Source organism: Typopeltis vanoorti, chromosome 3 (genome assembly GCF_054136105.1).
Source record: "Typopeltis vanoorti isolate ZY-2024b chromosome 3, IOZ_Tvanoo_1.0, whole genome shotgun sequence".
NCBI lineage: Eukaryota > Metazoa > Arthropoda > Arachnida > Uropygi > Thelyphonidae > Typopeltis > Typopeltis vanoorti.
The window spans coordinates 139,570,003-139,597,426 of NC_143551.1; the positions used below are offsets into that span (position 1 = coordinate 139,570,003).

Below are 27,424 nucleotides of genomic sequence, written 5' to 3' on the forward strand. Positions count from 1 at the left end.
GTCTAGACAGGAGACAGTGATAATATTTCCGACTATTTCTTCTCTAGTACATGATGTTATTGTTGGTATTAGATTGTACATGGATACTGTGTCTAGGTATTGTACAGTGTTGTTCTGGTTTTCATTTGCAATATTTATGTTTATATCGCCAATTATCATTAGGTGTTCGGTTGAGCATATTTCTTGGCTTGAAAGCCAGCAATTGAGTTCGTCTAAGAATTTTATCATGTTTAGGTTTGGTGGCTTGTAAATAGCATTTAGTATTATGGGATACTGTGTATTCGTGGTATTAATGATTTCGAGGCAGAGGGTTTCAGCATGCTCAAACTGATAGGCCATTTCTTTTGCTATTAATTTTTGTTTCATAAATATTAGTATTTCACCCCCTCTTCTTGATTGGCGGCATGATCTATGTTGTCGGAAGCCTGGAATTTGGAAAGCAGTCGCTTCGTCATTAGTTATGGATACTTCTGTAAGAATCAATATATCAATAATATCAGTGTAATTCCTCAGATAAGCCTGTAATAATAACCAATGTTTTCGGATGCTTCTGATGTTAATATGCAAGATTGAGAGACCTCTCGCTTGTATTGTGTTTTGTTTCCATGCATCAAGAGATTCGAAAGTACAATTACTGATGTATTCTGGTGTAATTACATCTATCTGATGGTTCACATTCATTTTTGTTGTGTTGAGATCTTCTTATTGATTAAGTTAGTCTTTTGTTTCACTCTGGCAAGCTGTCTATATCTTCAGAGCTTTTTATTTGTATAGACTTTGAAGTCTGTGACTTTCTCAAGAATATTTTGACGTCTTTGATCCATAAAAATTGATACTTTTTTTCTGTTTTTTCCTTTCTTGCTTGGTACAAAAGATTCTGATCGAAAGGTGTTAAATACTCAGATAAAAAGATTGGCGTATTCTTGCGATGCATTTAAATCCTTGACTACTGGTTTTTTCAGTCTGCTGGCTTTTATGAGATTGTCTCTTGTAGCCTTGCTTGTCAGACGAACTATGACTGGTGCCGGTCGTGGCGAACCTTGTTTTCTGTTCTTCCTGGGAAACCGATTTATGGTCTGAATATCATTATGCTGTAAGGGGATGTCAACTGCATTGCCTAACTTTAGAACTACGTCTCTGAGATTTTCTGTGGATTCGGTTTCTGGAAGACCGTTTATGACAAGGTCTTCTTTATGTTGTTGTTGGTTTAAAACTTCGTATTGTTGTTTCAGGGAATTAAATTCTTGACGGAGTTCCGATGTGTCTTTTGTCAATTTGTGCTGCCTCTCAGTTAATGCGTTAATGCTGGTTTTAATGTCTTTTACCGTTTGTAAGACTTCTTCGACTTTTTGAATTATTAAATTTAACAAACTCTTCATATTCGCTAATTTTTTTGTTATTTCTTTATTCTGTTTGTCAAATAGTTCTTGGACAAGATCTACCAAGCTGGCTTTTATATTTTCTAAACCTTTTTCTAGCAATAAATTAACGGAACTCAAATTATAAGACTCACCGGTGTTTTGTTGTCTGTTCAGTTCGTCGTCCGATTCTGCCTCCGGCGTAATCAGTTGCGTCGTGGGTGGTGGCGTTTCTTTGTTCTTTCTACAGTTTAGGCACTTCCATTCTTCTCGTTTGGCATTGGATTTGCGTTGCCAGGTTGTTTCAGAAAGTCCAGAACATGTAAAGTGAAGATTCCTATGGCATTTCCTGCAGGTTATGTAACATCCGTCGGACGGCAATTCCTTCTGACACTTGTTGCACTTCATGACTCTCCTTTCTTCTTCTGGACAGCTGCAAAGATGGCGACGTTAGCAACCGCAGTGTACGCTTCAATTTTTTTTAGCACACTCAGATTTTGGATTCCACTTGGCCGATTTCGATGAATTATATGTCACTGTCTTCAGCGTGAGAAGTAGAGTTTCTTTATGACACTTTTAAATTAAAAACAGGAGTTGCCATCACCATAATAATAATAATAATAATAATAATAATAATAATAATAATAATAATAATAATAATAATAATAATATATTTTAAATGAGAAACTTTTCTTCAAATGATTTTTAGCAAAGTCTCTGAAAAAGCATGGTCTGCTAACTCTGTTGTGTTTCAGACTGCTTCACTGGGAAAGTGTTTCAGATTTTAAACAATTAGTTTCTTTTAAATACACTACATACAGGCAGTAGTGTATTTTTAAAACTCAAACTATCTTTTTACAGTGAAGTGGTGGAGTTTTTATTAATCAACTTTCTTTGAAATTTATCAAAAACTCCTCCATGATTTTCACCACATTTAAATGTTCACATCACTTGACGCTTCACACACACACACACGCACGCACGCACACACACACACGAGTCATATTTAATTTCATCACCATAACAATCATCTTAATAATAGATTTGAGACTCATTACCATTGACAGAAGCCAACATTCGTTTCACATTCTAATGTGAAGAGGGTACAAATGCAGAGTGAGTACCACCAGCACCAAATAACACACAGTTATTATTATTATTATTATTATTATTATTATTATTATTATTATTATTATTATTATTATCTCATTGCGGCGAATTTAATAAAACAGCCTATTTTTATATCCGGGAAGGTTTCTTTGAACTTCAAATATACAGTGATCATACAAAGACAGGGTCTTTGGTACTAGGCATAAATTTGCTTACTTTGTCACTGAAATAGAAGTTTACCACCAATTGCTTATTTATACACTGCTTGGAAAGAAGTCAATGGAAATCATAGTGCGGAGAACAAACAGCCATGGCGCCACTTTAATTAAATATAAGACCTTTCGCTGTGATGACTGTAGCAATCCTATGCATACTTACCACAGGACATTGTGATCAATGGGTATTTTGGACCATTCTTCCTGTAGACATGTAATGAGGTCCTGAAGTGTTGTGGGGCTGACATCCGTCAACCTCACCCGACGCTCCAGTTCATCCCATAGATATTCAGTACGGTTGAGATCAGGGCTCTGTGGAGATCACTCAATTGTGGTGACGTCCATGTCTACAAACCACGCAGTTACAGCAGCAGCCTTATGACGGGGTGCATTGTCTTCCTGAAAGAGACAATGGTCATTTCCGTAGAAACGCCACAAAATGGAAAGCATTGCATTGTCCAGAATGTTGAGATACATCTCGGAGTTCCACGTTCATCTGCTCGGTAGAGTGCGCAGCGTGGTTCATCGCTCCATAACGTAATTTTCCAAGCTTGCACGTCCAGTTGTACTGTACATGCTCTTTGCACCATTGAAGATGACGCCATATGTTAGTTCTGGTAATATGTCACGTGCATATTGCGATTCTACTATGGAAATCCATATTCTTAGCCTCTCTTCTGATATGCTTTTGTGTCCACTGAGGGTAGCACTTGCAGTTGATTCCCCCGCTTCCATCTCAGTATGTACGCTGATTATTGACTCGGAATGATCCAATTTGTCAACAGTTTCTGTTGCAGGTCTATCTGTTTGACCTCCTATTATAACGCCTCATTCAAACTCGTTCACTTCTCACTGCCATTTCAACAGGCACAGTTGCACTGACTTGAGAGCATCATATTTGCCAATTTATACCAGCTACAAACACATGACTCGATAAATGGCACGATGCACCTTGCTCATAGGAATGTCCGTTGACTTCTTTCCAAGTAGTGCATAATCGCTAGAATATTTCCATTTCTATTCCTCTCAACACTTGGTAATATTCCATGCTTCTTTCTTAATGTTCTAAGATTTGTGACCAAGTATTCGTTACCTTTAATTTCTTCTCTAATCCATTGCAATGGATCAGAGGACAATTTAAAGGTAACGAATTTGGAAACTTAATAATTATTAAGTTGTTTGGAAAAACTTAAAATTTTGTATACTTTTCATCGAATGAGCTACCTTTCGATAATTCCTGCTTTAATTCTTGCTATTAATTCAAGATAATTTGAATTATGTATACAGAATAGCAAGTCTATGACACACTTCTTTAACAAAATGACCAAAAGCACTCCATTATCATATTTATCAACATGAGTAAAAATACGACATCGCACAAGATAATTTGAGATTGAACAAAATGGGACTGAGGAGTGAAGAGGATGAAATGGCAAATAGCATTTTGATTTCTGTGTCAACTTGCTGTTTCATAATATGAGAACTTTCTTCTTTTATAAATTAACCAGGGAAATGGCATATGTTTAACAAATGGCTTAGTTAAAAATAAAATAAATAAATAAAAAACGCGATGGATTTCTTTTTCCTTTGTGAGAGTTGCATCCTTCCCCCCCCTCCCCCTACACACACACACGAAAGCGTAACTGAATATTGTTAATCAGCAAACATCTGCCTAACTTGACCTGGGCAGCTTCTTCTTAGGGCAAAGACTTCATTAGATTCACGACAATTCTAGAAAGGTTAAATCATTGATAGACGTCGAGCATGGGAAAGTATTACCTTAAAAAGAAACGGTGAAGGCAAAATTAAGCGGATATTGATGAAAAATAGCATTCCCGTAAAATTGCTAGAGGAAATAATCTCTACACAAGCTGCTACGAGGAAAAGGAGCTAGAAAAAAGAAGCACAAAGAATGCCGAAATAAGCGTGCTCCCTGCTGGCGATTTCCCGTGTCATATACCAGTTTATCGCACGAATTCTGCTAGTTGTTTTGGCTAAAGTGCACACTTATCTATAATTCATACCGCTGTCAGTTTAAAAACCGGCGTGCAAGAGCCAAGAATCTCCTATTCGCCAACACTACTTCCAACCTCGAGAGCGGTCGGAAGTTGTGTTGGCGAATAGGAGATTTGTGCATCCTCAAATAGGTTCAACTTCTTTTCCATTATTTCAAGCAAATATTACTAATAATTTACAAGCCTTGAGTAATGAACAATCCTTCACGAATGATTAATGAAAAGTGAAAGCAGAGCGAAAAACAGACAGGAATGGTAAGTCAGTAGAGATAGAGCAGCTATGAAGATGTGTATATGATTGGTGTGGTTTAACAAAAGATCGTGCCACCCAGCGACAAAGGCACGCCGACAATTGTCGAGTTTAAATGCTAATTCTCTTCAACCGAATTTCATAATATCTGAACTGGCATAACATCGCTTAGGGCCGATCCCCGGATTGAAACATTGAGAATGGGCTTGCCGATCAAATGAGGTTTGGCGAGAAAACGCCACCCTAATTGGTCGATGATTAAAAAACAAGTAGAAGGAGGAGAAAGGAAGTAAGAAAAGGTGCCGTTAGGAAAGCAGCTATAAAAGGGTTGGTAACCCCCACAAGAAAAAACTTTTTGGATGGTCGCTTTTGGCCTTGGAGTTTGGTTTTGGTTCCGGTGGAGTTCACGGGATTTTCCTGAGTGGCGACAGGGGTGATATCTCCTCGTCACAACACGGAAACGAAAGTGAGCGGGATTTCGATTCCCGTTTTCCCGAGTAGGAAGCAAAGGAAAAATTGCCATAAAGTCCTAGAAAAGGAGGGATCTTCTTCGTTTCGACGCTAGTGATAACTACGCAAAGCAGAAAGCTGTAAAGAGATCGATGTCCTCGTTGCTAATAGTAGAGCAAATATATGTGTGTTAAAGTATTCCAGAGTTACGAGAAGTTATACCAGAGGTTCGTTTGGAAAAGGATAAAGGCTCATACGAAAAGCTTAAGAAAGGTACTGTAAATCATAACCTATGTTAGCTGGAAATTTGTCTGTGAAAAGTATCGTGATTCCAATACAGAACTGTTGAAGTTATACTAGGACTCTAGTATATGATAGAATGTGTTATGTGTAGATTGACTAGTGTTAAAGATTTGTGAATGATTAAGTGTCCTAAGGTATTTTTGCATGTCTATTATATTGCACAAGATATTTAAATGACATAATTGTGTGTTAGTGCAAATAACGGTATAACGGAATAGTGTGAATTAAGTAATTACGTATCCTAAGAATTGAATACCTAATGTAATGTATAAATAATTGAAATGTCACAAGTATGTGTTAGCAGTGAATGATTTGTTAATCTACTTCAGTATGAATAATCAGATAGTGTGAATTGATCTAATTTTGTTCACATCAGGTGAATTTATGAATTAATGTGGATGGCGGCATAATCACAAATATTGCTTGTAATAATTTAATGTTAGTCTATAAGTATTTTAGTTTAGTATTTGAATTGTACCATGTACAATTCAAATACTAAACTAAAATAGTTTAGAAACTTAATAAACCTTTTGTTCAGTGATAAAAGAGTTGTCTGATGTTGCTAATCCAATGTACCGCTTAAAATCATCGTACCTAATCACGCGTTGAAGTTAGCCTTTGTGATCTGTCTTAATGACATCAAAAATTTCAAATGCAATCAAACGAACGCTTATTTCATGTAATTGAAAATTTGCACAATAGTTTTTACTTAGATATTGTATTTGCCGGTGCAACATATGGTTTTGCTTTAGTCTATACAGCATGGTTTCTGTGGGAGGGATATATAATTCATTAGTTAGTGGCGTTTTAATCCCAGTTGTCTCTAATTGCAGTGTTTGTTGAGAAATATATTACACAGACTGCAAAAAATATCTGTACCTTATTCAGTGATACAATAAAAGTAATGCAAATATTTTCCTTGAATCTGCAGTATAGTGGCTTTTGGGGAGGGCATGTTGTTTACCGCCGGGTGCGAGTTACTATCGCCCCGACGTGAACGTGTTTAAACTTTCTTCGTGCGCGAGGTATATGCGAAACCTTTTAATTTATTTTTTCATAAAGTAAAATCAGGGGTGCGAGTTATACACGAGGGAGAGTTATATTCGAGTAAATACTGTAAATGCATTCTCTAAAGCCTTTTATAACCCAAAGCATAGGAGAAACCATTTAGCCTTAACTTTTGAAAACTATTTGGTGCAAGACTATCAATGATTTTATACGTCATACGGAGAAGAGAGTTGGTAGTCTTGCAGCAGTGATCTCTGATTGGCTGCTTCCTAGTTTCCAGAAGTTGGGAATAAATTATCTGCCCTTTGGGTAATAAAGGCATTAGAGAATTTATTTATTACGTTAGTGCAGGTACACAAAGTGCACATAAAGCATGAACTGTCTAATCTGCAAGGTAAATCACATTGATTCCTGTATTGTCAAATTTTGCAACCTTTACGGGTTTTTTTTTCTTTTTCCTAACGGTACTTATGTAGCAAACACTGAATTAGTTGAGTGGTTCCATCAGTAAATAATTGCTATTTGTATTTTCAGCCAGCTCCAGAATTCGCCGATGTTTAACGCTGATACATCAGGTTTGTTCCTTCTGGAAATTCCGGGTTTTTAGTTCTGTAGTTCAATAAAATCCACCGTAAATAATCTGAAGTCTGATTATTTCGGATAATAATACCTGCTTGATGATATTAGCTGTTTGCCATCCTTTTGCACCTGAAGTCTGCAGATCATCAGTAGTAATGAACTCAACTCCATTAGTGATAAATAAGAATGGAATCTTGCTGTCTGCTGATTTCTAAAATTCACATGGGACAAAAGAATGCCCATTTCCTTTCGTGTTAGAAGTTTATTTATTTAACTCAATACCACAAAATATTCTTCTTTCATTTTTAGTATGAGAACTCAGAACTCTCTGACAGTTCAATCAAAGACGACAGAGAGACAAATATGGCATTTGTTTACAATACTTGCAGCCTGTAACATTTGTATCATCTCTAGAGTAATAGCTGAAATTAATCTTGCTAGATTAGTGTCTTCGTTTCATATTTCATCCAAAAGCTTGGTTGTTCAGTCTGTGTCATAATGGATAGTTTCCTTCCTTCAGATTTCCCCACTATCTTTGTGCAAAGGTTCGTACTTTTAACCACCTTATCGGCCATTAAATATCAAATATGCACCTTCAAAAGTTTCGTATCCATCAAAATTTCAATGTAATATCAATGGTATTACAATTTTAATATGCACTTTCCATCCATGGAAATGTGAACGTATATATACGTCCTGGCCGGTAGCGTGGTTTTTTTGTTCATAAATTACCTTATGTGACTAACCTCATCCCATACACAGTTTTTCAGACAGTATACTCCATTAATCTTTTTTATTCGACAAACCTTGGAATGGCTATATATCCCAAAATACAAGATTTTCCGTCATAAGTACCTTAGGCACTGATCTCTTTGATATATTTCAGTAGGACCAGGACAGCCTTGTCAATTTTTATCCTAACAATAAAATCCTTGGCTTATTTCGCGCAAAAAAAAGATGCACTTCACTCTTTTCACCTATGAAAATATCCAAATCTCAACACAGTATCAAATATCTCTTCTGGAATGACTTGCACCTTTTGCCTCTCTTCCCATGTAAGTGGTGGCGGGCTAGAAACATATCTAAAAATGCTTGATACTGTCATTAATAGGGATATCAAGTTAATTGGTAAGCCTACTCTCACAGACTCTCTCAGTTCTTATTTCAGAGTAGTGTACCCAAAGTGTGGTCCACATACGCAGAGGGATACACGAAAGGTCTTTAAGGAGGAATGGGGGGATAGTAGGCACTTAAAAAAAAATTAATTATCTTTTCTTAACTTTTATATTTTTGTCGCCATATTATCAAAGATAAAACAGAATATACTATACTGAAAAAAAAAAAAAAACGGCTTCCTTCACACGTGTAGGAGAAAACTAAATATAATTTATTACTCCTATATACCGTAATTTTCCGTCTATAAGACGAAAATTTTTACACCAAAAATTGGGGGTCGTCTTATACATGGGGTGGGGGTAACCAGTTGCATAACCAGCGGTTACCGTGGCGAAACTGCCGGTACCTTGTCTCCGCGAACAGGCTTCTGCCAATCATTAGCCTTTGTTAATTCTCTCGAATGACGTCATTAACGGCTGATTCTGAATAAACCAATCAGAACACTGAAAGCATTCGTACGTCTGTAAATTCGGGTTTTTCGTCACATAAACTCAAGAAAATCGACCATAGAACCCACATTACCATATCATTTTGGTAATTATAGACAGTGTGTTTTTTCCTTTTCCTGCGATGAGTCTTTTGACTCCATAGAGGTTTTACAATAATAATAATAATGATAATAATAATAATATCCTGTTAGTATAAGGTACCAAGAGATGGCAGCACTTGTTTTCCTGTCTCTTCATTGGTTGCCTCCTATAATTAGTGATAAACTTGAGCCAGCTATCTCTGATTGGCTACCAGTGCAGATTAAACTGCACACTGGTAGCCCACTCAGTCTCTGAAAGCTAGATTAGGTAAAAGGCCTCGCCTACTCCCTATAAAGGAATAAAAGACTTTAGCCGATTTTTTTTCCAAAAAAGAGTAAAACATTTGATCAAAGACTAGATCCCACAAATATGATAGTTCTGAGCAAAATTAGGGAGTTAACAGGTGGTATTTGCAACATCATACTGAAAATGAAGTTAATTAACATTATCAGCAAAAACAATGTGTGTGAGTGTGTGCGTACTTGCATATAGAGGTAAATTCTGGCAGTGTGGACAATTAAACAGAATGGGAGTTAAAAAGGCCAATGAAGCAGGGGTTTGATGCCAAGATAGAAGATCTTTATTTCTTTAAAGTGCTTTAAAGGCTGTTAGAAATGCTTTAAAGATGGAAATAAAAGATATGACAATACCAGAGTTTTGAAAGATTAGAGAATAATTTTGTAAAAAATATATTTTACAAACCAATAGTAATAATATAATCATTTCATTTAGTATACTCTCATAGTATCCTATAAATCCTTTCACGGTACACATTAGGAATTTAATGATGACGTTGACGATAATGCTTTATTTCATCACTGAAGAAAGGATCGAACTTACAAGTTCGATCCTAGCCCATCAAAGGAACATTTTCTAAACCTATCTTCACTCACTTTTCGAGTTCTCCGATGCATTGTGCAGGTAATCAGAGATATCTGTCCGAAAGGTCTAGGTGGCCATGTAAGTTCTAAGTTCGAATCTAGTGGTAAACAGTAGGTACTTTTTTGTAACCTCTTTAGAAGCTGTTCTCGAGTTACTAGGCCATGGCCAAGTGTTTTTTTTTTCTTTTTTTCTCGGAAACTTGGGTTTATTGTCTCATTAACTCAATAAAATCGACCGTAGAACCTGAACAATTTCATACAGTAATATACTGCATTAGGATTAGGGACCACACGATGGCGGCACATGCCTGCACTCTTTTCTGGATGTTATGAATAATTAATGATAATCTTTGGCAAGCTATCTCAGCTACCGATGGAGATTGAACTTTCTCCGTCAGTCTTCAGAAGTTAGATAGCTAAAATGACTTCTTCTATTCCCTATAGGGAATAGAAGGTGTTAGGTGATTTATTATTTATTATTTATTTATAAACGAAGAGATACCTAATCACTAATGATGGGAAATGAAAATATATTAGAAAATTATATAGAAATGTTTAAAAAAATTACATATATTAAAATTACATATAAAGAAAGAAAAGAAACAAAAAGGAAAAATCCAGAGGGATGAATTTAGTCTCCGTTACATTAAAATTATGAACAAAAATAATTGGAAATATAATAAATAATTTAATTGAATTATCTTATGAACAACAACATTTAGAGAAAACATAACAACATATTCAATATTTATATTAAAGGAAATAATACGGAAAACACATAAATACAATAACTCGTTAGACGCATTTTGTAGAGTGATAAAGATTGCTATTCTTAAGCTCTTTTGATATTTTCTTTCTTTAAATACTGTATTTAGAATATGACTTAGTTCTTTTGCTAATTCTTCCATGCATATATTAGTAATTCATCTTGTATCTTATCTATTCTAGCTGATTTTCTGTTGTTTTTAGTTCATCAAGAGTTCTAAAATCACTCAAAATCACTTGGATATTTTCATTCCTGCGTTTATTTGAAACACTGCTTCTGACAAAATGGCGAATTTGTGGAAGTTAATTATAAATTTACTTCCTTTAGGTAAGTCAAATTAATTAAACAAGAAAGTAAAAGAAAAACTAATAAATATATTTAGATACTTAGATATTTCACAAGCATTCCAATATATTAAAGGCACGCCGTGAGTGACCGCTTCTTAAGATAGTGATTTTCAAACTTTTTAAAGCGATTCATCCCTGGAAGTTGAAAAAGGTGTAGTTAGTAAAAGTCAAGGCGTGTGAGGACTGGATTTTTTTAATTGGCGAGTTGTGAATGAGTGGAGTAAATCGCTCGAGTTAGTTGTTAGTGCTTTGTCTGATAATTTGTCTGTATGATAGAGTGTGGATAGACTGGGTCTCCTGCGATGAGTCCTCAGACCCCAAGGATTCAGAATAATATTTCGGATAATATTGAACTTTGAACTTAATTGGTTGATGGACTGAGTCCTTGACTCTTCATCCCTTCATCTGGATTTTAGTTTGAGGGTGATGTGATTATTGTGGGTAATTTACCCGCTCATTGTGAGCATTGTAGGCTGTATCAGCTTTCTCTTGCGATGGAGGATTTCGGTATTTTATAAAAAAAAAAATACCGGTTTGGGATTCGGCTATTGAATTATGTTTTATGTTTCTTTTCACAAAGATGGCGGTGTCTCCGCCTATGGCATAGCATCTGTCTGTACCGTAAGTGCTATAACTGTTAATTCTGATCTTGTCACTTGGACGAAGATGCGTCTCATTTATGAGGATGATATCTGCTTGAGTTGCTGCTGCAAACTCCTACGCCTCCTGTAATTTGTTAGATAAACCGTTAGCATTCCATGAAACAATCTGTAGCGATTTCGGGTTTTTTTTAGCATTATCCATTAAGGATTTCCACAAGGAGTGATTGTGTGTGCCTTAAGATGATATCCTTGGTTTCTTGAGTTGGGTTAGTTTGTCGGAGTTCAGCAAGCATTTCACCTATGTGACTTGTTATGTTCAGTAGGATAGGTTTGTTGGTTTGCTGTGACTGATTTGGTTTTGGGTCTTTTTGGAAGATTGATCTTGTGACTTCAGCATACGATCTTTCATCCGTTGTGGAGACTATGGTTTGATGGGGGAACGTGAGTTCTTGTACAAGTTTACTAGTTTTGAGTTGAGTCTTTTTGTTTTGGGGAAATACTATACAGCCCCTATAGTTTGCAGGGTATGGGCCTCCGCAATTTGCACACTTAGCTGGATGTGTGCGGATTTTTTGGCATTCATTTGTTGCGCGTTTTCCACCACATTTCATGCAACGATATTCAGCCTTGCAGCATCGTTGTGTGTGCCCAATCTTCCGCATCTATGACATTGGATTGCAGTTGATTTATGTTTCAATGACTCAACTTTTATGACTAGATCACAGATGGTTTGGAGGAAAAAAACCAACTAACGCCTTTTTATTCCCTAATAGGGAGTAGGCGAGGTCTTTATACCCTATCTAGCTTTTGGAGACTGAGTGGGCAGTTCAATCTCCACCGGTAGCCAATCAGAGATAGCTGGCCCATGTCTATCACTAATTATAGCAGCCACCGATGAAGAGGCTGGCAAACAAATGCTGCCATCTCTTGGTACCTAACCCTAACAAGATATGTCACTATCTGAAATAATGTGGGTACTACGGTTGATTTTCTTGAGTTTATCGGACGAAAAACCCGAGTTTCCGGGAGGAAAAAGCCGCTTGCCTAGAACCTAGGTCTAACTTCAAGCGGCCAAGCGCAGAGGACACAAGCGCCACTTCCACTGAGCTACATAGGCTATTATGGTTTGAAGATTAGATATATATATATATATTTGTTCTTTATTTATTTACACTAGAATTAGGGGATAGGGTGTTTTATCAGCTCTCTGCATTCGGCTGACTTTAATTGGGCTAAACCCCTTAAATTGGAGGTCTGCTGTGACTTCTATCTGTATTGTTTCAGTTGCTCCTCTTAATACCACTTTTAGATTCTTCTCACTGTTGAGTGCAAATGTGTGGTATGGCAGGTCTAGGAATTTGTCTAGGAATCTGGTTATTCTTCTGTAGTCTCACGACGTTTTGGTTGTATACGTATCCCTTCTTCTGTGTTTGTAGCTTTCGTGAAGGTAATATCTGAAGATTTCAGTGCGGATGCAATGGACGTCCAGTGCTCCTTGGCCCTTAGGACGACTGGAGGTACCCTTTATTTAGGTTCACTATCTGGTTCTATCTCTGCTGTTTTGGGTGTATTTGCAGTAGAGGAGATTTTCATTTTCTTTTCGACTATTTGGAATTCTGTGTTGGTTTCCAAAAACTGCTCAGTGCTATCTAGGGATGCAGCATCCTCTAGATTTGGAGTGTCCTAATTCTGGTTTTCAGTCAACATACTTCCGTCATTTAAATCATCTATCCTATCTTCTGTGACTGCTGTAGAGGGGCGGGGTGTATCGAACAGCTTTACTTTCCCTGACCTGTTATCGCTCAATAGTTTTCCTAATCTTAGAAATTCTTTCTATACTTCTTCAAATATGCTTTCATTTAGAGGTTTTATCATGTTTGAAAGGAGGTAATAACCTTATTAGAATAAAGATTGAGAAGTAGGTCTTAGAGCACAATATAAATATCGCGTAGATAAAATCGATCTACCAGCATATATCCCGTAGATCAAATCAATCTACCAGCATAGAAGCAAAAATTCGCACTTAAAGTTTTCTGAATAATACTACTTATCAAAAACTTTATATATATATATATATATATATATATATATATATATATATATATATATATATATATATATATATATATATCAACTTATATATGTATAACTTACTCTCGCGTACATTTTCATAAAACAATATTGACCCGCAGTGTTCTTAGCGTTTATTTTATATTAGTAAAATTTCATTCACGTTAAAAAGAGTAGTTATATTGGAGAGATTCAGAAACAAGATCATCTTGTGAGGAAAACTGAGAATGTGTAACTATAACTACTGCCAGGAATTGGAGACGTAATAGTAAGGCCAATGTCAATGAGAACGGTTATGAAACTAATTAATCTACACTTTGGGCTCGGCATTTTGAGTGCTTGTGAGGATGGGAAATTTTCCCTACAGGAATAAGCATCTGTTGAATAAATATAGTAAAAAGCGAGGAGGTAACTTGTTTTGACTATGCACGTTGCCTAAAACATTTGGAATTGGTGAAGCCTGGAATCGAGTGCAAAGGATATAGCATTTTAAGGATGATAGAAGATAAAAGAAGGAAGTAATAGAACTACTAATAATATCAGATAACCGGAACTTACGTCCAGTTAGCATAGAAATACATGAAAGCAGTGATGACAATAATGTCCTGTGTAGCACCGAGATTGAAGTTCTATGGTATAAGTAGAGGCTAACAGGATGAAACAAATGGTGGCGTGTTACCGCAGACCAGGATGTTCAGCTGCTGGAGACAAAAAATGCACTACCAAATTACCCTCATGAGTGCTAAAACGAGTAATTATTATGTGCGACTTAAATTATCCGAATAGTTATTGGGCAGCATGTGATTTGATCATAGCGTCATAGCGTCAAAAATGTCTCATTTAAGGATGTGACTGTTTTGCCTCCAGTTGGTGACAGTGATCATGTCATACTGAGTTCCGAATTTTTTAGTCCCGAATATAATCTGTCCAATCAGGACAGATTATATTCGGAACTAAAAAATTTGGAAATCATGAAAAACTCAGAAGAATATTTGGTTCCATAATTCCATCACGTGTTGAACGAGAAAGATATCTGCAGTGCATGTGAAGCTTTGAAAAGATGCGGCATCTGAATGTGTCGCTAGACTTCGAAGAATGAATAAAATGCAAATGAAATGTGGTGATTGTGCAATCTCATTAAACAAGCAATACATAAGAAAAAAAAGATGATCTGAAAGGAATACCACGAGAATGAGAGTAAGAGGAGGTATAAATATGTAAAGCACATGCAAGAAAAGTTGAGTATTGTACGAAAAACCAAGTTGGAGTAGGAAAAGAAATTGGATGTACAGGCTAAAGAAAAATGAAAATAATTTTATCGTTATACTGCAAGCAAAAGAATGAATGAATGTGGAAGAATAACTTTATTGAATGCAGATGGTACTCTAGTATCAGAAGCAGATAAGGTACTTCAGATAATGAGTGCTCACTTCACCAAGAACTTGGTGTATGTGACATCGTATACAGTTCTATCACTACAAAGAGGTACACGAGAATAAGGTTCCAGTGATGTTGCATAACCCGGATAAGAATTCGGCTGTTTGAACAGATCCCAATTAGCTAGGCCGTTGACATTTTTTTACCGTATAATTTCAGTCATAATTCAGGAAAGCCCTCAAGGGAATGGAGAGAATGTATGATAATCCCATTGCACAAAGTTGGTGCAAAGACTGATGTGTCTACTTATGGTAGCGATTTTAGAGAAGATGGTATAAACTTGCATACAGATATGGATGGCGAAAAAAAAATATCCTTTACAAGTAACAGAATGTTACTTGAAAAGGATATTTTGATAATGTATTATGATATTGTTGCACTTTGCTAAAACATTTGATGAGATATTACATGAAAGGCAGCTGCTTAATATAGAGAATGTGGAATTGGAATAGGAACCTTTAGCTTGGATAAGTAGGTGGTTGGCAGAGAGGTATCAGAAAGCGGCATATGGCAGATTTAAATCTGTGGTTCGCCCAGGGAAAGGGACTGATAGGAGATCTTCACTTGTTTGCTTATGATGCAAAGATAAGCAGGACAATCAAAGATGCTACTGATATACAGCATATTACATTTGTGGGATTATGCTTAGAGTAATGGAGAAGGATAGGGATCTTAGAGCTATGCTGGATAGAAAGTCGATGTATAAAGTTCATCACATTACAAAAATTATAAATACAACTCAAAGGATAATTTCGATTTTGAAACGAACATTGACATATAAGGATATGGAAGTGATATTTTATTTCATTACAAGGCCTTGATACGACCACACATGGGGTAATGTGTGCAGATTTTGTCTTCTACATTCCAAAGGGATAAAGCAGCTGTGAGAAGGCTACAAAGAAGAGTCAAAAATGATATCGGGATTATGGAATGTAGATTACGAAGATACATTGAGAATATGGGATCTGCAGACACTTCTTCTGATAGACAGAAGAAATAGGGATGATATGATAGAGGTGTATAAACTTTTCAGAAGGTGTTATAGGATATCTGTTGATAAAACTTTTCATTATTTTTCATTTTTCATCAGAAGGTAGGGAGAGTACACGGGGGCTTCTGTTGAAGTTAAGAAAGAGGTAAGATCTAGAACCATGAGTGAGTGAAACATTTGCGTGTTGAAGCAGTGAGCGCATCTAGCGTGAATGAGTTTCAAAGAGGATACGATAGCTGCTGTGGGTAATGTATGGCTTTCCTAGATGAGTCCTTGACTCCCTGGAGGTCTAATAATGATAAAAAGATGACGAAAACCAAGATCTCGTTAAAGATTTTTGATGGCACACAATTATACGTCAGACTAAACCAAATAGTAGACAGAGATATTTATTTAAAAAATTAGTTTTAAATTTCGTACTTAGTACATCAATGACAATAAAAATATTTAATACATGGCTGGTCTTCAGCACATTTTTTTTTTTTTTTCAAAATGTGAAGTTGAGGATGATATTGGTACTCATAAATCCTTTGAAGAAACCATGATGGGAGAGTTCTCTTCGAAAATTTCTGAACAGTTTGGTTGCCGGAGCAGGACAGTCCACATTATTTCAAATCTAATCAGAGAATGCATGAGTAGAATAGCGGAGAATTCGATAATAATCTTGGGTGGTAAGAGAAATTAAATTTTGATGATGTAGCTGCACTGTAGTCGTAACCACAATGGTGAATTACAGTGTAATAATGTCGGCGAAATAAAAATGAAAGTTGCAAGTTGTTTTTAATGCTATATTGAATTGAAATAAGTGAAATAAGTGGCTAGAATATCGAGTATATATGAATATATGAATATGCTAAAAATAAACGAATAATATTGAGAATTGCTTTTCTCTCCAAAAAGGGTCCCCCCCCCACCCCTACACCTCAACCTCTCGGGAGAGGAACCCACAGATTGAAAACCACGGCTTTACACGAAGCGTGAATCCGTCCTTGCAGAGGTAATATTTCCTACAGGGAATAAAATAGGGTTAAAGGGCGCATGTGATAAGCTTACAAGAAGGAAAATTAATGAATTTTTTGTACATTAAATAAATAAATGAGAACATAGTAGTTTTGAAATTAAAACTTAGCAATTTTAAATATAGAAGTGTATGATGTTTAATTTATAAACGATAAACGAGGAGTTAATATTTCAAATTTCCAAGAAAAAAAAAATCGACATCGATGTTGAAAAACTAATTAAAAAAAAAAAAACCGTTGAGTAGCATTTTGAAATGAAACATGGTAAAAGTCTGGTAACTTATTGCTGCTTTTATTATAAGACTCTTTTCAATATTTATCAGATTTTAATTAGTGTTGCTTGTTAGAGTATTATATTCTGTTTATTGAGAGACTAGACGGTACCTAATTCAAGATAAGGCAAAGCAACATTACTACTCCATGCACACACTGTTTATATACCTGTATGTTAAGTAGTTTGTATATATAGTGTATGGAATGAGGGAATAATAGTACTAAACTGTTTTGAAAAAAAAAGTTATTACAATAATTGAACTATGCAAAATCCTCATTTTCCCCCCCATTTATTTATATTAATATCCCTCCAGGTGAAATGCTTCTAGAATGGTTAACGTCATTCATCAGAAAGGGTAAGTGTAATTAAGTGCACATTTTTTTTTTTTTTCAGTGATCGGTTTATATTCTATTAGATCATAATATTAAATACATGTATTATTATTATTATGTGACACCTACAGGGAGTCCAAAGACTCATGTACATATGATTCTAATCTCTTGCGTCGCACTTGTGTGTTTCTTAATTTTGTTACTGTTGTTAAAAATTGCCTTGAAAATAATATTCTGTATTCCTCGTAACGAAGAAATAACAAACAGCATTTGTGAATTCATCGTAATAAAATTTTCCAAATTGATTTGTGGAAAACATCGTAACCTTTCTGCTTACCCAAAAATACTTCCCTGGTTTATGTTTATACTTGATACTTTTACACACATCAGTATAATTTTCGGCATTTAATGTCGGCTGTGCACATGGCAGTAGAAAATATAGAAAATGTTTTCCAGGTCTTTTCAGCAATTAATACCTGTTTTAAAAATATGGACGAAATTTTGTGAGTTGTTTCAAACTCATAAAATTTGCTTTTTTAGTCAGTGAAAAGTTTCAAGCAAGAGAGATTCATTTGTTCAGGATTATTGTCTAGGGACAGCACTATTATCTGCTTGCTTGTATTACAAACTTCCACACATCAGTGTTGTGTAATATTATAAATGTTACTGCTTGCGACATTAAGTTATTAATTTTTAGATGTTTATTTACTGCATTTGAAACATTCTAATTCTTTTACTGTAGTGTAAACATCCATGCATATTCCCATTTATTTAAATTAGTTCCCATGTTCTTAAACTGATTTGTCACAGCAGAACTTGACATCTGTTGTCAAAGCTGTAGTGTGCTAAGCAGGATAGCCCACAAAGCCTTTTTTTCATGCATCTGTAAATCATTCTTGATAATAGAATCTTTTGACTTTCAGTGAACCTAATTTAGTACTATTCCAGACTTTGATGAAGTCATAAAGCCCATGGGGAAAGAAATAATTTCCATTCATACACAGTGGTGATGATAATGTAAGGAAAGTGAGTCACTATTTGAAATATTCAAACATTACAAAGTATGTATATAAGTTAAAAATGGTTTCATTGATCTTTGCATCTTTGTGAGGTGACATTTTTGTGGATGAATATCTTAAATATTAATCTTAAATCTTTGGTCTCTTGTCAAAGCAATTGGTTGTAACTTTTGCCCAATACTATTCCCACCCTATCATACCCAGATGTCACTATTGCATCATTACCCACATAAAAGCCAATCTTCTGGCTTCATACTTTGCTTCCAATGCACACACAACTGACAATGGTAAATGCCTCCCAAACATTCCAGATGCCCAACATACAATGACCCCCCCCCCCTCCCTCATATCCTTTTGCCAGAAAGAGATCAGAAAAATATTGTCCAAAAAAAAAAAAAAAAAAAAGTCTGGCCCTGATGGCATTCCTCCAATTGTCCTGAAAGCTTGTGCACAGAACTGACTTCTATTTTTTTTTTTTTTTTTTTTTGTAGAAAGTATTTTTAACTTGGGTATAGTTATGTTAAAGATACCAAGCAATTTTAAACCTGGTTTTACTCCATTTTTTCCAAGTAAGCAAAGAGACAATGTCAAGTTTGTGCCTGCAATTTATGCAAGACTAGCTGATCCCACAGGTAGTGCAAGACCAAGGCAACTCGTGGTAAAAGTGGAGCAAGCTCTGATCACTAATCTTAATATTTACCCTTAATGCCAAAACACATCTCCAAGAAGGGGATGTATGATGTTTTGTATTAAAGGCAAGGGGCCACCTACCCAGACCGGTTTCGACCTTTATTGAGGTCTCATCAGTGGGAGCCAGGCTAGAAATACCAAGATTTAGTAATGCAGAGCTTGTAAGTATTTTACCAAAACAAGTTACCATAAGGTGTTATAACCTTATTAAATAAAATTCTCAGGAGGAGATATAGATGTAGAAAGTATTTTTAACTTGGGTATAGTTATGTTAAAGATACCAAGCAATTTTAAACCTGGTTTTACTCCATTTTTTCCAAGTAAGCAAACAGACAATGTCAAGTTTGTGCCTGCAATTTATGCAAGACTAGCTGATCCCACAGGTAGTGCAAGACCAAGGCAACTCGTGGTAAAAGTGGAGCAAGCTCTGATCACTAATCTTAATATTTACCCTTAATGCCAAAACACATCTCCAAGAAGGGGATGTATGATGTTTTGTATTAAAGGCAAGGGGCCACTACCCAGACTGGTTTCAACCTTTATTGAGGTCTCATCAGTGGGAGCCAGGCTCCTATTGTATGTTGCCTGTATATACTCTCTTACTCCACTGGTACCTATCCCACAGCCTGGAAATGGCCCTATATTAAATTCATTCCCAAGGGTGACAAATCACTGCCATCTTACTACTGCTTTACCTCACTCACCTCAGTCCTATCTAAAGTGATGGAGGAAACCATCAATTCTCAATTCCTTCACTACCTGGAAGGCACCCATCTAATAAATGACCACCAGTATGGATTCCACTACTGCCAATCAACAGGAATTCTACTCATATATATCACCCATCTCTGGACAAATGCCATGGAGAAGTTTGGTGAATCTCAAGTGGTTACATTTGATATCTCCAAAGTTTTTAACTGGTTTGGTACAAAGGCTTACTAAGCAAACTTCCATCATTTGTTCTGTCTGAGGAGTTCTGCAGTTCGATTGCCAGCTTTCTGTCTGGATGCACACTATGTGTGATGGTAGATGTCTCCTTATCCTCTCACCATTCAACTAATGCAGGGGTTCCATAAGGTTTTCTTCACTTGCCAACCCTCTTCCTTTTATATATCAATGACCTACTTCAGTTGACCTACAATCCAGTACACAGTTTTGCAGATAAGAGTGCATTGCACTCCTCCCTTCCATTTGATAAACCTTATTCTACACAACTCACCTCAACCTACAGAACATCAATCACCACTACCTTCAATTCTGATCTCCAAGCCATACTCCAGTGGGGGGGTTCAGATAACTTCGTCAATTCCAATGCTAGTAAAACCCACTTCTGTCTTATTTTTCACAAAAAAAAAAAGACCACTTTCTCCCAGTATTATTTTTGACAACACTCAAATTTTCAAGAGAAGATGAGATTTCTCTTCTTGGAATTACCCTAACATCAAGCCTCTCCTGATATAAACACACTACAACTATTGCTTTCTCAGCTTCTAAAAAACTAGGATTTCTCTTTTGCTCAAGATGTTACTTCACCTCTGAACAGCTTTTAACCTGATACAAATCACAAATCCACCCAGCTATTGAATACTGCTCTCATATTTGGAGGAAGGAGCTTCTAAGAGCTTCTTCAAAATGCTTGACTCACTAGAAAGGAGAGCAATTAAATTCATTAATGATCCATCTCTTACCATCTCACTTTTCCCACTTTTGCATAGACATTTGGTTACTGCATTATTTGTATTCTATGAATATTTCCATGGCAAATGTTCAGCTGAAATAGCATCAATAATTCCCTCACTCAGTACTAAGTTCATTAGAACATGTGTAGCTGCTACCCAACATCCTTCCCATTACACCTTGAAACCCACAGAACAAGTTTGTTTTCCTCCTCCATCCCTGCTACTACTGCATTGTGGAACAGGCTCCCCCCTGATGTGTTTCCCAAGGAATACAATATATAGGCTTTTAAATCAAATATAAACAAGTTCCTCCTTTCCCAACCCACTACCCATATATGGTACTAATGTACTAAAGGTTGATCAACCAACCTCTCATGTACAGGGTCACCATAAAAAAAATAAATAAATAAAACACATCTGAAAGATCCGTTCTTAGAAAAAATATTCAAGTGTCACACTAGTTATGGAACTTTAATATTATATTAAATTCTCAAACTTGATATTAACACAACTCAGTATTTGATGTAGTTTTAAATAGCAAATGCATTTTACATAAATATTTTAAATAAACCTCATTAATTAAATAACATTCAGTTGTGCTTTGATTCTTTTTTGACCATGCTTTCTGGTTTAAAAAATATCACAACAGTTGTGTTCTGAGCTGAACGATGTCATTCTTACTCAATGATGTTGAAGTCAATTTTCAGCTATATTATCTCATTGCAAAAGAATGGTAGATGAATAGTATCCTCCCAAATTAAAATTATAAAGTTATCCCTTATTAAAAAAAAAAAAGTTGGATATCACTGATATTTTAATCTATTTTAAAATTGCATTTTAAGCAGCACTTAAGTTATACAAAATGTTTAATTGAATATGTTGGATGGTGTAGTATGATGATGGTTATGAGGGTGGTCTGAAACGTTCTTGGCCTAACAATGAAAAAATGAATTTATAATTTCAAAATTATTTTTATTTTTCAACATAATCTCCTTTTAGACTAATACATTTATTCCAGCGATGCTCCAGCACCATTATCCTGTTCCCTGTAGTGGTTCTCAGTAGGATCTGCAAAATGCCCTTCTACAGGTGCAATCACCTCTTGATTCGAAGAAAAACACTCACCAGTGAGGAAGAGTAGAAGTCAGAGGGAGCCAAATCTGGTGAAAAGGGTGGATGTTCCAGCAATTCATAATGCAGATCCCTTAATTTTCCCATTGCCAAAACAAATTTGTGGGTAGGTGCATTGTCCTATTGAAAGATGATTTTTTTTTCTTCTGCAAATCAAGTCTTTTCTCACGAATTTTTTCATCTAGTCTGCTTTAAAGATCGGAATAATATTCCCTGGTTATTGATTTACCCTTTTCAAGATAATTAATAAACAAAATGCCTTTAGCACCCCAAAACACCAATGCCATGATCTTTCCTGCTGATGCAACCGACTTTGTCTTCTTTGGTGCTGACCAACTGGCTTCTGTCCACTATTTTGACTGCTGTTTGGATTCTGGTGTGTAATGGTGAATCCAAGTCTCATCCATAGTAATAAATTGATGCACAAAATCAGTTTTATTCTTGTTAAAACGCTCCAAGCACTGTTCAGAGATTTTCATGCGAGTGCGTTTTTGATCTGCTGTGAGCAAGCGTGGCACCCATCTTGCACAAAGCTTTTTCATTTGCAGTTCTTCATGCAAAATATATCTTACACATTCTTTTGAAATGCCTATAGTCTCAGCAATTTCAAACATTGACTCACCAGTCATCCAATATTCATCATACACTTGATCAATGATTTCTTGTGGTGTTACACTTTTTGAATGTACTTCACATGGATCATCTTCAAGGCTGGTACAGCCACGTTTAAACTCGGCAGTCCATTTCTTAATTGTCGAAAACGAAGGAGAAGAGTGCCTATAAACTTTTATGAACTTTGAATGAATTTCTTTTGTCGTTAAACCTTTTTTACAAAGAATTTTATAACCACACGATACTCAATTTTATCCATTTCAAGGGATACGGACAACACTTTTGCTTCAGATAGCTGTATAAAACAAACTACTTGATAGAATGGCTTGCAATTTCACATGGATGCTTATGACAGATATACCAACTTAGAAAGAAAAAAAAAAAATCTTGCCAATAGTGTTGCTGTCTATGGTCGAGGCTGAGAACTTTTCAGACCACCTTCGTATGTATCTGATGGCAGTTATTGTAGGTTAAAGTGGCCTCCCTTGATGAGTTCTTGAACTCAAGGAGGTGTCAAGGTGTAATAATAATAATCATAGAATCACATAGATCATTATAGATCCATCTTCACTGTCTCATTATTATGCCATGCCCTAAAGTCATTCACTGTTTCTTTGCTGTCACACTATCCTTCAAAAGCACATTCCACCTACCTACTTAACACTATCAAAATAAAATAAATAAATTTTCAAATAAAAAATCTTTTGTTGTGTTTTTTTTTTTTTTCTTGGAGGGTTGGTGTATTGTGGTGGATTTTTGTGTTTTTAGAGTGTTTAGTATCTTAAAAAAAATTTTTATAGTGATATTGTTAGCATGGCACTAATGTGACAAACAGTGGCGGCAAAGAACACATTTTCCATCAGTTTGAATTTGTGGGATTTTATTCAGTGCAGTGTGTGTGAAATGTATTCATCAAGAAAATTAAAGAATATGTGGAAAGAAATTGAAACTGGAAAGAGAGAGAGTATGTATTAAGTGTATCAAAAGCGAGTGCCTATTAGGTAACAAGTACACAACAGATACTGATGGTAAGATGGAAAATGATGTTATTAATGTCGAACATGCAGCTTTGAAATAGGGGAGAATGAAATGGATATTAATAAAGAAATAGTGTGCTTAAATGTTATCCTTCACAGAACAAAGTGCAAAATTGAAAAATTGCAGAAACAGCAAGAGTTAAGCAGGACTGAAAACAGAAAGAAGCAGGTGATCCAAAGGAATAATAAAGACCAACTGAACAAACAAGAAAACAAGTTAAGAAGAAAATTATATAGTGACTCAATGATCAGGGAAGTACTTAACGAAAGTGTGACAAAATTGTGTTTCACTGGTGCAAAATTCATATTAGCCATGCCATCCAGATGCAAAAAGGTAAGTCAAAGAAAATTATTGTCTTGGTTGGTACAAATGATTTGAGAGGCAAGAAGTATTCTATGAGGGAGGATGTAAAGATGTTATTAGAAAAGCAAACTGAAGAGTGAGAAGGTGAAGATTGTAAGTTTCCTACCACACTATGATAGAGGCAAAGAAGGAGGGCAACGATAGCCAAGTCTATATGTAGACTGTGCAAAAGAAAAGATGTAGAATTTGTGGATCTGTGGTCTCTTCATGGAAAGAAGGATATGTACAATGCTGGTGGACTGCATCTAAATGGTTTTGGAGTTAGGTATCTGTAAAGAGCTTCATTCACTGAGCATGCTGAAGGTGGAAGCAAGTGAGTTTGTGTAAAGGCACCCATGAAGCAAGTGAGTATTAGAATGACCAAGTAAGAATCTGGTCTCTCAAGCAAAAATATTGAATAGGGTAATCAATATCAATAGGGATGTTGCCTATGCTAGAAGTATTAGGAACAAGAGGGAGGAGTTTTTGGCACTGGCTAGTGCAACCTCGCCAAAAGTTATAGGCATTAGTGAGACTTGGCTAACAGCAGATGATGTAGTTACAGGGATTGAATGCAAAGAGTTTAGAATTTTCAGGGAAGATAGGATTGAATGGGGAGAGGAGTATTGCTGATGATAGCAGATGAATTGCAACCAAAAAGAATAGGAGACAGGCAGGAGGGTGGCTGTTCGTTTGAATTATCTGGCATGAGATTAAGGCCAGTAAGACAAAATATACACTTGGTTGTTGCTATAGGCCAAGGAGTAGTTCCATAGATGATCTGGAAGACATTCATCACCAAATCAAATTAGTACAAGTCGAGTGATTATTATGGAGGACTTCAATTATGGAGATATAGACTGGAAGGAAGAAAGTAGAATTTATACACTTGCTGAGAGATAATTTCTTAAGGCAGCATCTGATAGAGAGGACTAGGGGTGGAAGAGTATTGGACCTGGTCATAGAATCAGAAGAGCTATCCATAACCAAGGTGATAACATTGCATCCAATTGGTGAAAGTGGCCATGCGGTCTTGACTTGGGAGATTGTAAAACATGAAAATTCTATCAAGAAGGGGTATTTGGGGAACTACAAGGCAGGTGATTACGACATGCTTAGGAAGAAGCTTAAATCTGTACTATGGCATAAAACACTGCAGGGTAAGGATGCTAGCAGTGCATGGGATATAGTTAAGTGTCATCTAGAGGAAGCAATATCAGATTGTATACCTAGGGTAAGGAGGGTAAATTGGGTAGGAGTTAGGTGGATGAGTAATATCATTAAGCATGAGCTGCAAAAGAAGAAAATGCTTGGGAAAATATATAGAAAGAGAAAGGTGAACCAGCAAACTCATGAACAGTCAAGGCTCAGGCAAAAAAGGTGACCAGCATGGCAAGGAAGGCAAAATCAGATTATGAGAAGAATTTAGCCAAGCAGGCCAAAGGAAATTCCAAAGAGTTCTTTCATTATGTGGCAAGTAAGAGGAAGAATAACCATGGAAGATTAACCTTAATGAGTGATGATAGTCATGAGGAGACAGAAGCGGATAAAATAGTTGAGTTACTGAGTGACCACTTTGCAAGACTATTCATCCTAGTGAGGTTACTGCTTTAACCTATGTGACAGACACAATGTGGGAACAGAGGTGGATGAATTGGAGGTTCTTAAGATATTGCAGAATCTCAATGTTAATACAGCTGTGGGATTAGATGGTATATCAGCTTAGGTTTTGTGACCATATAAGAATTATATGGCAATTCCTTGGACTAGGCTGTTTAATTTAAGTCTCAGCTCTGATAGAGTTCCAAGGGAGTGGAAAGAGGACAAAATAATTCCTTTCCATAAGGGAGGTTCTAAGGCTACAGTAGAAAATTATAGACCAATCAGTATCTCAGGCATGGTGGAAAAAGTAGTGGAAAAATTGGTCAAAAAGAGAATTCAAGAATGATAGATAAAAATATGATACTGTATGAGGGATCAACATCATTTTGGGAACGGTTGGTCATGCTTTTTATAATAAAGTAACAGCTGAGTTGGATAAAGGAAATGGCTACACGATTTTGCAATGGCATTTGACAGAATACCACATGTAACTCTGTTATGCAAATTAGAACAAATGGGATGGGTATGAATTGGTTAAGTGGATAAGAGGGTGGCTGCTGAACAGATATCAAAAATTGGTATATGAAGAGGCAGGATCGAGGTGAAAACAGGTGACTAGTTGCATGCTGCAAGGTTCGGTACTGGAACCATTGCTGTTTAATTTGCACATAAATGGTATAGGAAATAACCTGAAAGGAAATATTCAGTTGTTTGCTGATGATGTGAAAATAGCTAGAGTAATAGATCATCAAGGTGATGTGGAGAGCTTGCAGGACGATTTGAATAGGCTGTCAGTATGGGCAAAAGTTAATGGGTGTCAGTTTAATGTCGAGAAATGTAAAAAGTTATGCATTTTGGAATAAATAGATTACTATCCTCCATAGCACAATTGGAAGAACAGTGGAACATTGTGCCCTTTGATTGGAAAAAGACCTGGGTTTGATTCTTGTTGTGACAAGGGGAATCCTTATATGGGCTTTTTCAATTGAAGGTAAGTTTTTCTCCAGAAACTTAGGTTTTTCATTCTGCATACAGGCAAATCGGCCTTCAGAACATGCAATTTACAGAAAAGGAATGCAGTGCTGGTGATGATGGTTGGCAGATGGTGACAGACACAATGTTGGAACAGAGTGGGTGAATTGGAGGTTCTTAAGATATTGCAGAATCTCAATGTTAATACAGCTGTGGGATTAGATGGTATATCAGCTAAGGTTTTGTGGCCATATATGCTAGTAGGAGAATTAAGTGGTAGTGGAGAGGATGAGATGTATTTAGCGAAGTAGAGTGCCCTCCCACGATGAGTCTTTGGAGTCCCTGGAGATGTCACATAATAATAATAAGCCATGTATTGCATCCGTGGCACTGTACTCCAGGAACTAGATGAAGCTAGAGATTTAGGGGTGGTGGTGGACAGAGAATTAAAGTTTAGAGGACATATTGTTAAGGTAGCATATAAGATTACTTGATTATTGAAGAACACATTAATAATTAGAGATAAGGAAGTTGTTATTCTTCTTTATAAGGCCCTGATAGGTCCACATCTGGATTACTGTGCTCAAGAAACCCAGGGGACCTGAGTTTCTTGGGGATAATGT

The 27,424-nt window shown here is 36.2% G+C and overlaps 1 protein-coding gene across 10 annotated transcripts in view; it reads left to right on the forward strand.

The window, feature by feature from the left end:
* Positions 1–27,424, forward strand: part of abo (de-etiolated protein 1 abo) — a 144,385-nt gene that overhangs the window by 60,673 nt on the left and 56,288 nt on the right. For 2 of the 10 annotated variants that reach the window (XM_090416060.1, XM_090416056.1), the window contains exons 1-2: positions 16,792–17,088; positions 17,698–17,739. The exons of 1 other annotated variant lie outside the window; for it this stretch is intronic. The gene's annotated coding sequence lies outside the window, so the exon portion shown is untranslated. Of the gene's footprint in view, positions 1–16,626; positions 16,763–16,791; positions 17,089–17,316; positions 17,375–17,438; positions 17,740–27,424 lie in introns of those variants that run through there. 7 more of the 10 variants (XM_090416059.1, XM_090416055.1, XM_090416058.1 and 4 more) reach the window with 6 other exon arrangements.